General features: G+C 41.9%; 1 protein-coding gene across 38 annotated transcripts in view; it reads left to right on the forward strand.

Moving 5' to 3' along the window:
* Positions 1–12,568, forward strand: part of Adgrl2 (adhesion G protein-coupled receptor L2) — a 636,611-nt gene that overhangs the window by 429,952 nt on the left and 194,091 nt on the right. The window lies entirely within an intron of this gene.

Consider the following 12,568-nt stretch of genomic DNA (forward strand, 5'->3'; position numbering starts at 1 on the left):
GTGCACTGTCATGATGAAGGGGGAGTGCTGCCCACTGACGCCAAAGAGGGAGCCGATAATAGATGAATGTTGCTTTCAAATGCCTTGAGCATCCCACAGTTCTCACCACATATGACACAGGCTCTTTGAAAGGAAAAGAAGGTTTTGCCTCCTTTGTTAGATCATAGCTGAGCACAGTATATTCAACATTTTGTTTCCTGGGGTAATTTATTTTAAAATATACACTGAGGCAGAAATAAATGTGTTTTGCGTTCTGCATGCAGAGAGGGAATGTGTACCTGTGACACATACTGAGAGTCCTTTGGATTTTTGGATTTGGAGCCAGAGTCCTTTGGATTTTTACTGTTACAGAAAAACTGATTGGAATTTATGTCTGACCAGGGCTTTGAAGCTTCTGTGAATTTTAAAATGTATATTCTCTAAACCATATATCACAACTTCCATAATGCAGCTAGCTACTGCAGGATTTTATTTAAATGTGTAGCTTCATTGTCTTCATGCTTTTATGACACAGCAAGCCAGTTGCTTACAGTCTTGATCATAACCTCTTTACAATCTAATCTAATGAATAGCAGAATCTTCCTAAAGAAGAAGGGTCAGTGATAAAGACTTCTTGGCAAGTTAGTCCTCATTCTGTGATACCCCAATCTGGGCTTCCTGGGCATTAACTATGGAAGCAAGGAAATTTTCACTGAGCAAAAATATCGCTTTGAAATAATTAAACATCAGAAAGTGTGAAAAAAGCAGGCAGAGAAAGTACACTACATATGTGGTGTACTGGGAAAAACTGAAGAGTGATAATACCTTGTGGGATTAGGGGAAAGATTCGGAGGGTCCACAGACAGTTTGAAGTATGACTCAATAAATATTGTCCACTCTTCATTTTCTGTAATAAATACATGTTATTTTTAACATAAAAATATTACTTGAATAATAAAAAGAACATGTCTAGCATTAAATAATTGTGTATATATACAGATAGAATTGAAAAATATTTCTCTTTCCCAAACTCACAACTAGAATAATCACATGGAATTATATATATGCTTAACTCCAGGAGGAACTAAACCTCCATAAAATTAAATATATATTTAAATCTAGGAGGAACTAAATTATACATGAATATTAATTAGGTAAACTATATTTTTAAAGTATCTAAAGGGATGAAAACTATTCTTTTAGAAACCATTTTAATTCTGGTACCAATGGCTGAATCCAGGCATGTTCTGCAATTTCACTGTGGCGTTGAGTGCATAAGAGTGTGGTGCTGTACTGTTTGACAATAACAACAAATGCTGACAAGAAGGAAGTGCTGGACAGGAAGATAAAGCACTTCAGCCCATTAGATCGGTAGACTAACATGCAACAATAACCAATCTCCCTCTACAATCCACTGTGCAGTTTTTCCATGTGGAAATCATTGTCAGGTTGGGGGTTTTGCTCAGAATACTTGAAGGAACCTGTATAAAGGCATGGGTTCTACACCCAGAGTTTTACAAGGAATAAGAGTCAAAGACTATGGACATCTTTGCAACTTTATTTGTACTTGTGTGAGGCTGAAGATCAAGCCCAGAGCATGCAGCAAGCCAAGCAGGTACTACATCCTCAGGCCTGGACGCGCTTGTATGAAAACCTTGTGTGCTTATGACATGCAATGAAAAGAGAATTCAGTATCAAAACAACGTAGCGAATCTGAGAGAATCTCACTGTGGCCAGAATAACGTTATCGAATCGCTGCCTCACAGCATGCCGCGCAAGTGTGCAAATATTTCTGAGGTTGGGAAATTCTGGCTGGATACGGTGGCATCCATGTATAATCCTAGCACTCTGGAGGCTGAGGCAAGAGGAGGAGAGGTTAAAAGATAACAATAATGCATTGATAACCTGCCGAAAGCTTGATTACGTCTGCAAGTTTGAAAAAAGCAGTAATAAGGATACTTCTCTCCTTTTCCACTTTCACCTAATCTCTTCATTATAGAGCTCAGGGATTTTGGTTTCACACAACTCTGGTTCATTTCACAGGGAAAAAAATATATATTTTCCCAATTAGCAAAACAGTAATTGATGGGCTCCTTACAACTTTTTGGCTTCACAAACTTATTGGCCCTGATGGCTGCCAGTAGATTATCCTCTTTTGCTTTAAAAGTCAACAAGGATAGCTGTTGGTAGACATTGCTTTTTGTTTGTCTGGTTGGTTTGCTTTTGGTTTTTCAAGACAGCGTTTCTCTGTGCAGCCTGGCTGTCCGGGAACTTGCTCTATACACCATACTGGCCTCAAACTCAGAGAACCCCCTGCTTCAGCCTCCCCAGTGCTGGGAGAAAAAGTGTATACACACCACTGGCCAGCTAGCAGCCATTGCTTTTGAAGTCAGGGTTGCTGGATGACGGCTGTGTTGTAACTTCCCAGTGTTCTGTCCTAAATTAGCCTCTAAAATAATTTATAATCCCTTTACAGTTGTTTAAATGTATGAACGAGCTATGAAATCTCCACAAATGCACTTCCAATCTGTAAGTCACTACATTGCATAGTTCACAGAGTTAAAATACTTGCACACTTGAAACTTGAAAACACACCACACAGTTAAAAAAAGAAAATGGGGGGGGGGCTGGCAAGATGGCTCGGCAGAAAAAAGAACTCACCTTTCTAGCCTGGCAACCCAATTTCAATCCCCAGAACACATGGTGGAACAAGGGAACAGGCTGCCAAAACTTGTCCACTGACCTCCAAACACATGACATGTGTGCACTTGCATCTACACACTCACATCATACAAACACACACACAGATTGCAGACTAGTGTCAGGGGGGAAGCAAATTATAACGACCCCTGACATCCTTCCTGTGTCTTTCAGTAACATTTCCTTCATCCTTTCCTTCAACCACAGCTACACATTATCTGACGTCTCCCCTTACCTTATGCCTTGCTCAGCCAAGGCCACATTATGAGTTGTTGTTCCCCAAAAGAGCTTTGTTCCGTGTGCTCACACCTCAATATATTTGATTGCTCATTTTATTACGTGCGTGAGCAATGTTTGTCTATGATTATTTCACATAACGATAAATTTTTAACCCTTTACATCACACAGCCATGCACGCTGTTATATAAGGTTCCGTTACACTCTGAGCATTTGCACCGCTTCCGGTATTTCACCTCTTTACTGTGACAGACAGTCATTTCATGAATAATCTGGAATACGCATATCTAAGCAGATACGTGCATCTAAGTCTCTCTAGGGCAACGGTTCCTAACCTGGAGGGACAGATTTTCCCTCCAGAGAATATGTGGTGCTCCCCACAAGCGTTGCTGACTTGCTAACGGTGACCCCAGGAACATGAACTGGCTCTTAGGGACAGTGCTAAACATCCTGAAAGACGCAGCAACATCTCTACTGCGGAGCCACCTTGTCTGAAAGGTCAATACTGTGGAGCTGAGGGACTCTGCTGTACAACTGCCACTGAGGATGAAACTGCCCGCTCCCCAGGGACCAGGCTTCTAACTCCCTTCACTGCCTTATGCCTGGCAAGTGGCTGAAGGGCCAGGTACTCCCAGGAGTACAAAGGTTAATGGTCGAGTGTTTGGGACCCCAGTGAGCACTCAATACTCTCAGGTGGTTTGGGGTTTGTTTGTTTATTTACTTATTTATTATTTATTTATTATGAAATTGCTGATTAGATAATGAAAATTCTTCTGGTTTTAATTTTCTATCCCTTGTTTAATGAGGCAGTTGTCTTATTGGCAACAGGGTTTTCTGCTTCTCTCTAAACATGATTGGTCCTTGACTGACTGATTTTGTAGGTGACATGCACTACCCTGCTATTTTTTTTTCAGGTGTGTGACAAGTGTAGTTTTTAGTTTCTGAAGTGTTTTTGTTTGTTTGTTTGCTTTTCTGCTCTTGTTCTTTCAGGGCTGCTTTGGATCTGAGTTGTTAGTTCACTTTTCCTCTGCATGCTTTCCTTTTCTACTGCTCTCTTTCACTTTTGAGTTCAGAAAATGTTCCTCTGTCTTCTAAGGGTCTTAGCATTTTGATTTTTGTATCTGAGTATCTAATCCATTTGAAGTCAACTTTCATGTCTGTGGTAGAAATACGTTTTGAAAGATAGGAGATTGTGGCCTTTGTGCTGTGTTTGGAATAGTTTGTTCTTTTCCCGGGTGATTTGTCAAAGCTAGCCTTTCGTAAATCAAATGTCCACACGTTTTCCATTTAATGTTTGGTTCTATTGGCCAATTTGTCTGTTCCTCCACCAATGTCATACTGCTAAGTTATTGTAGCTTTATAATAACATTTTGAGCTCTCTGGTAAGTAGCCTGACTCCTTCTTTGGCTACTGTGTCTTTTTCTCTTATAAATAGATTTTAGAAAGAGCTTGTCCCTGACTTCTTCTATAGATACAAAACAGACTAAGAAGGGCAAGATGGCTCAGTAGAAAAGTGGGCTTGCTCCCAAGACAGGCAGCCAGAATCCACTCCTGGAACCCACATAGTAGGAAAGAAAAAAAAATAACTCTCAGAAGTTGCCTCTGACCTATAACCACACACACACACACACACACACACACACACACACACACACACGGGTGGTCAGATTTTAAAACATCAACTTGATTGAAATGGTAGAATCTACAGTTTAAGTTGAAGGAAAATAATCCTTATAAGATCTGAACTGCTCCAATCCATCCATATGCTCCATTTCCCAAGTATTTAGTTTTTCCTTAACTCCTTCCTTTTCTCCTTCTTTTCCTTCCTTCTCTTTCTCCTTCCCTTCCTCCCTCCTTCTTTCCTTGCTTCCTCTGTTTCCTTCCTTGCTGCCTCTGTTTCTTTCCTTGCTTCCTCTGTTTCCTTCCTTGCTTCATTCTTCACTTAAGGGGTTCATATATAGCCTGTGCTGGCCTCAAACTCATGATCATTCTGACTCTAGCACAGATGATGTTAAGATTGCAGGCATCTGCCATCATGCCGAAGCATTATAATGTTTTTCTGAAAGATATTGGGCTTTACATGTATTTATTAAACTTATTTCTACTTTCTTGCAAACCATTTTTCAATAATATCTTTCCTAGTTTTATTCATTTTTATTACTTTTCTCTGTTTTCTCTGGTATTCTCCACACAAAGAAGTCTATCTTGCAGTTTTTGTCTGTCTTTCTGCATGCATACCCCCTCCCTGTTTGCCTTTAGTTTGACCACAATTCCAGTATTGTAAGGCAACAGTGAGTGCCATGGCTGTCTCTCCTGACATTTAAAGCAAAGACTTCAAATATTTCTATATTAAGTGAGCAGCACGCTGTACACACCTTATATCCAATTAAGAGAATTTCCGTTCTCTTTTACTTGCTTTAAATTACATCTTTCACGGATATTGGGTTTTATCAGCTCTCCTCACTGCCTTGATTTAGGGACTAATTTTTCTACCGAAAGGTTGCTGAGTACTGAAACACCTTTAACCTTGAAGCACTGAGTGGGGTAAACACGGCTTGCTCTGATGGCGAGAGCAGCAGTGGCCATCAGCATGAAACTCCATCCCCAGAAGGGACACAGAGAACATCTCAAGTCTTAATGCAAGAGCTTGAAACCCAGGGAATGTAGCTCAGTGGCCAATGTTGTCTGTAAAGATTGCCCAGACTTTAATTATGTTCCCAAGCTGGGTAGGGAAAATACATAGCTCAAATTTGTCCCTAAGGAAATCCTCCCTGGGTGGGCTGAAGTGGGAGCATAGGCCTGTGATTCCAATATTTAGGAGGCTGAATCAGGATGGTAATCTAGTCAAGTGAGTGCTACCATAACAGAACTCTATATCAACAAATGGAAGATAACTAAAAAACGATTTTTATGTTTAGCTTGAACAAGAAACTAAGACATTACATTAACAATAGTGTGGCTGGGGATACAGGGGGTGTGCTTGCCAGATGTGCACAAAGCTCCAGGCTTACCCCAATGCCTCACGTCCTGGGTCCTGTAGACTTGGGAGCCCAGCACTGTAGTGTGGAAGAAGGATGATCATGAATTCCAAGTCATCCTTGGTTACATCCATGAGTTCCAGGATGATATCGTTGTCTCAAAAAAAAAAAAAGAAAGAAAGAAAGAACGAAAGAAAGAAAGAAAGAAAGAAAGAAGCCAAACAAAGACAAAAACCAAACCAAACAACTACCATCGCCAACAAATCCAAAAAAAGAAAAAAAAAGGAAGAAAACTGAGTATTGATTACTATTGTATAGGCCCCTTCCTCAAATTTTCTTGTTTTCTACAGAGAAATCATTGATAGAAACACTCGAATGCAGAACTATATCACAAATGAATCAGATCTATTTGTTTGTGTGCAATATGGTCCTTGGGACCTCAAGGACATGGACTTATTTTCACTCTTCTGCTTTGGGAAGTTGGCAGGGAAACTCTTGTCAGAGTATCCCTGACTGCCCTCATACAGGGACAGCTGACCGAGGCCGAGCCACTCATAGCTGGTCTTGTAAGGTTTGAAGACTCAGGAAATGGGAGACTGTATTAGTGGATGTAAGAACAGGCAGACTCTAAGCCTTACTCCTGCTTCCTCAACCCCACAGAGATCCACAAACCAGTTAACTGTCTTCGCAGAAGCTGATTTGGGTAGAATCTTTGTAAATTGTGACCAAAATTGTCCTTAAATCTGCACTCACGTAAACACAGACAATCCTGAGATGAACTCCCTGAGCTCTGGAGTCTTAGAAGGCAGGGGACAAGGACAACCCGTGATTCCTTCCCACTGCAGGAGAGAGCAGGAGTGTGTTTCTGGGTGTCTGGGGTAATGTTTTCTGTTCCTGTGGTAATAGGCTCTGACAGAACCAACTAGCAGGAGGCAGATTTATCTGGCTTGCAATTCCAGAAGGACGCAGGGACGGCAGGGCAGTTGGCAGGGACAGTATGGCGGCAGAAGCACGAGGTTGGTGGTTCACATGGCATCCACACTCAGGAAGCAGAGAGAGAGAGGTGACACAGTCTGAGATTGCTGCCACTTCAGGGGATGGGAGACTGCTCTGCACGCTTCAATTACTTCAGTCAGAATTACGCCCTTCCTTCCCCCATAAGCATGCGCAGTGTCCTGTCCCCCAGGTACTTACAGAGCTCATCAAGTAGCCATCACACCGGGCTTCCTTTGAAAGCCCCGCTTTGACCAGAATATAGCACTTTCCAAGAAGGAAAGCTTCAAATCACATATCCAAGACACCTGCATGCACACACATGCACGCACGCACGCGTCAAGTAAAATAAGTCAGTTTTTCAAGAAAGAGGAGGACGTGGTAGGATGGTTCAGTAGTTAAGAGCACTTGGCACTCTTGCACAAAGACCCGGGGTCATACCCAAAGATCACTTCTTAGAGGGACCGCTTGCGCTCATCTTAGAAACCAAGGGCTATCTGGGACTTAACTGAGCAAGTGATGATAGAGGCTTGAAGTCTGCCCTTGGCCATCCCTGCACCCTGCACACACAGACTGCTGTGGGAGTGAGGAATTACCCAGGATGTGTCCCCTGTTCTGAGCGTCTCTTGTGTTCAGTAGAGAAATATTTCACTAAGTCTATTTGCAGTCCAAAGGGTCTCCACACAAAATGAAATCTTCACCAATTACTCCGGCTTATTTCTTCCTGGCTCATATTTTGAACCATATTTGATTCATAATTTATGAATTATCATCTGCACTGACTTGAATGATGAGGTAGTGCATCCAGACTTTTGTCAGCAGCTTCTGCAGAAGGAATTCACTGTTTGTGTTACCAACATATTGCCTCTAGACCTGGGATGGGACTCAGTTTGTACAGTTCTTCCCTTGTGTGCATGAAGTCTGGGTTCAGTCCCCAGCATTTCATGAAGCGAGTGTGGTACACACCTGTAATTCCAGCATCCAACAGGCAAAGCAGGAGCGTGAGAATTTCAAGTTTAAGGTGAATATGGGTTACATCAGGCCCTGTCCCCCCAAAAAATAATTAAAAAACAAAAGATCAACTATAAGTCGTTCTGTGTTTATACTGAAAAATGTCTTCTAAAGCTTTTAGGTATCTTAATTCAACTTCTTTGGGGTCATTTTAAATAAAGCTAATTCCTCTTTGACATAGTAATTGTTTTTTTAATTCAAAAACTGTAGGTGGGAGTTTTAAAAAATCAAGATAAGCTTAGTAAAGAAGTTTTGTAAAATTAAAAGAAATACATAAGAAAAAAGCAATTTTTCCCAGTACCTAAGTGTATCTGTTTGTCTATTTCCAGTCTTTTCTCTGAATGTTATTTTGATTTTCTGTCATTTCACATAATTTTATAATATATGTAATACACATGTGTACACATACATACTTTGTAGCTGGGCCTAAGCAATGGGCAATTAGTTTGATTTTCGTAGGGGAAATGTGGCTGATGGGCTGAGTAGGCACTGGGTTCAAATTTAAAATGTACCATCTGTTCGCATTTGTCACCTAAAATCTCTTTGTACCCTTGAACATAAAAATAACTCTGAACTCACCTCCTAGGATTGTTGTTATCACTAATTAATGCAAAATGGTTGATAGTAAATCCTCAATAGTGATTAAAATCGTTACACTATTAAGATAAAATGATCAAATGTAATTGTTTTTTTCAGATTAAAACTTCCCAACTCTTTCAGTCCTTTCTCATCAGAGACAGTTATGTCTTTCTATGGTTCTGTGTGCCAGATCCTGGGCTTTTCTATCTTCCTTTCGTCCCTTCCTTTAAATGCTTCTCTCGGAACTGAGCCCGGCAGTGCAAGCAGCAGAAAATGGAGGGGACTGACTGCACCCTCCATTACATTATGAATGCTCTAAATTTATCAGGCAGACTCAACTCCTCCTGTTTTGTTGTTTGCAACCATCACGCCAGCGGCTGGCTGCCAGGCGAGGCTCTCTTCTCCCCCAGGAGTGTTGTTGCTAAGTCACATAGACTTGAAACCAAATTTAGGCAGTTGGTGTTTTAGTCCCAAGGCAGGCCCACACAATTACCCTAACCAAATTATATATTATTAAATTTTATGCATCTTCCAGTTGTTGAGAACATTTATATCCTGATTTCGTAATCTAATGCATCATCTCCTTTTTCTCATGGAACCCACTTTTGACAGGCCTGACTTCCTCTTGCTCTATCTCAGTCACTGACAATATGTTTGCATCAGACAAGGTGAAGGAGAAAGCCCTCGTGGTATCCATCTGAATCCTTTCTCTGGACGGACACTGATTCATTAACACTGCAACTGGGGGCAGTCATTCAACTAGTTATGAAAACATAGTAAAAACATTCCCTAATCCTGAACTTTTCAATGTAGCCCACAAGGATAAAAAGACTTCAAAATATCCTGCCAAAATCTGCACATCTGTACCTATTGCAAAGGTAAATTGTTTACTAACTCTTCCAGGAAATGATATATAAACTTGAACAAAAGAGCTTATTCTTTTTTAGTAGATTAATTTTTCCTAATTTTAATCTTTTAAAAATGATCACAAAGTCTTTTATGTTTATATAAATGAAAGTTAGCTACTCTCTCTAAAACAACACTGCTGTCTGAGACTCAATACCTCAGGGTCTGTCTTTTTTTTTTCTTTTAACATAAGGAATATTCTTCCCTGTGCCTCATGACACCCCTGATTTGATAAAGGTAGCTGATCACACTTTCCTCCCTATCATTCAGAAAGTATCTGGTAATGATTCATAGAGATCAAGAGACATGCTGACAGCTAGGCCAGTAAGCTCCTCAGGCATATCATATGAGTTCTGTGCAGCGAACTGTCCTTAACTCTCTTAGCTCACGTGTTAGCTGTGCACCTCTGCAGCTGAATGCTTCTGAGGAAGTAACTCAGTAATAATGCAAGATTCATAGGGTTACTGCAGTAATTAGAGCACATAAGTACTTAGTACTTTCAATACCTGCTAGCATCTCGACATGCTAATATATCTGAGTTCTCAGTAAATCATGTAATGCCTTCATGTAATTCTCTTTTTAGGAAGCTAGCCTAGTGGTCTTGACTCTACTCCCTGATCTCATGTTTACTGAGCACATGCAAGGCCCTGGACAGCCATTAGTGAGAACATCAAGGTAGCTTTCCTTGTGGAGCTTACATTGCGATGCAGAGGGAAAACATTGCAGGGTGTTAGGAGCAGTGTGTCACCAGCAGTTAGGAGGCTGGAAAGTCCAAGGGTTGGAGATATCAGGAAGAACTGTTTTCCAAAGGTGGTCAAGGTCCTTTCCAAAGAGGTAATATGTGAGCAGAGATACGAAGGAACTACAAGGAAGAAGCACAGAAGAATGGAAAACCTTTCCATTCACAGATGCATCTGTCTTCAAATTCAGAATCTGGGCCTGTTCCTTCATTGCTGTCTCCCTGATTCCGTGCCAAGGACCAGCATCCTTGCTTCCTTACAGCATCTCTCAGGAGCCCCAGCTCACTCCATGCTTTAGTCCTGCTGAGTGCTTACAGGTCCACGCTGCCTTCATCCATTCCTGCTTCCGTATGCGTCCCCCTCTTCCCTTCTCTTGCACATGCTGCTTGAGATTCAGAGGCTGTCAGCAAGTCCCCGTGTGGCATGCTGGTTTCTTTAGTTTCCTTCCCGTTTTCCTGCTCATTAGAACCATTTGTGTTTGCATAGGCAGAACACTGTTTAAATCAAACTCTGGGACTGCATGGCTGCTTTCCCCCAGGTTCCAATCATTTCCACTTTACCTACTGGTTTCTGTCAGAATTGGGTCCTGAGCAGGAGTCTCCTTAATGCTTACTCTGCCTTCTGGGAAATGAAATTATCAGCAAGGCTGGTCAAGAAATTGTCAGTGTTTTGCTTTCCAAGGAATTCAAGTTTCTGCAGATACCTGGAGAGTAAAATCCCCAGTGCTAAGATGTGCTGTCAATTCTGTGGTCTATAGGAGAAAAGAATCTCCTGTTTTCCTGGCCATAAAGGCTACAGTGCAGTCCCAAATTCCTGTCATGCCTGGTCTTGTCATTTACATTCACCTGGAATTTTCTCCAGTGTCTCTCTATCCATGGGTCAGTAGATGTGTATGTGGGTCCACAGCTTCCAACTAGTAAGGCCTACTCACCAACTTTCCAATCTGCTTGGCCTAATTATGATTAAATTAGAGGACAAAGAGTCAATTAATATCTGTTCTCTCAATACTTCAATTATGAAGTGTTTGCCAACAAGCATGAGGTCCTGAGTCTGCTCTTTTTAACCCATGCAAAAGATGTAGGGATGGTCAATCTGCACTTAATCCCAGTGCTAGGGACGCTGAGGCAGGCAGTTAGATCCCTCAGGAGCCAGGCTTTTATTGATGAGTCTCAGGTCAGAGAAAGACGCTCTTTCAACACACAAGGTGAAACTAGAAGTTGACCTCTGCTCTCCCCATACATACATGAACTTACCCTCACACAGATTAAATTGTTTATGTGACAAAGCTCTGTGCCCAGGAAATCATGAAGTTTCCCTCTAGCTTCAGTGTTGATGTGCACCCGAAACAGCGCCTCACTCGATGGAGGGTTGATCCCAAGGCCGACTGAGCCACACACTCACCTGACAGCCCTCTCAAGGTGCTGGCGTGTCATCTCCCAACTGAAGAGCCCTTGGGAATGAAGGATCTGGAACCTCTATTTATACCGACGAGCAAATTGTAGCCAGAAAAGGTTAATTGACTTGCCTAAGGTCTCACACACAGCTCATTGGGGATAACATCACAGCTCATTACAACTGTTAGGCAGCACCGCACCTCCGTCTTAGGCAGGTACATTTCAATCCACACCGCTCTATTCTCTATGAATAGCCCGGGGGGTTGCTTCTACTTCAGCAGAGTGGAAATCTGAGCAGGTTACCCTTGTGCCTCAAAGAGCCTGGGAAAAGGGGCACAGATAATAGGTGTGTAATAGTGGTTCTGTAGGACAGTATTACGATGGTGATGATTTTTAATAGTGTAACCCAGTGGGTTTCTGTGGAGTTTTTCCTGCTCATTGAAGCGATTTGCATTTTAAATTCTACTATGTATGGAGGCATGTTTATACCCTTGTAGATTTACAACAAACTGTGTGTGTGTGGGGGGGGCTGCAACCCCTAGGTTTTGGCATTCCTGAAACCAGGTGCTCCTTCTCTTTGCAGTTCTCAAGAGATGCTTGACAAGGCAACCCTTACTTCACACTTTACTTCCCTCAACAGTTAAAGGGCCAATCTCGCCTTTCTTTCACAGGTGTCTCGGCCTCAGCTCAGGATCCTGCCACGTTAGTGGCTGTTTTCTTTGCCATCCCTCCCCTTGTTCTCCCTCCCTTCGATCTTCTTGAGGGCAGACAGTATTTATTTATCTCTGTATTCCTCGAGTCTGGCGCTCAATAGCTACCCGGTATGTTTGTAGAATGAATTATTTACCAAGGTGAAGAACACAGAGTGGGGCTGAGGGTGCAGCGTTTTGTAGGTCACCGGGTTTCCATCTCTGAGTGAGCCTTAGAGGGGATGAGGATGCAGCCACGGCTGATGCTGTCTCGCCTGAATCACAGTGAACATGCTTGTTTCTAATTGATAGATTACGCTGCTGTATAAGGCTGCTTTTTGGAGGAAAAGCTTTTGTGAAAA

The sequence above is a fragment of the Meriones unguiculatus genome, chromosome 10 (assembly GCF_030254825.1).
Source record: "Meriones unguiculatus strain TT.TT164.6M chromosome 10, Bangor_MerUng_6.1, whole genome shotgun sequence".
Taxonomy (NCBI): Eukaryota; Metazoa; Chordata; class Mammalia; order Rodentia; family Muridae; genus Meriones; species Meriones unguiculatus.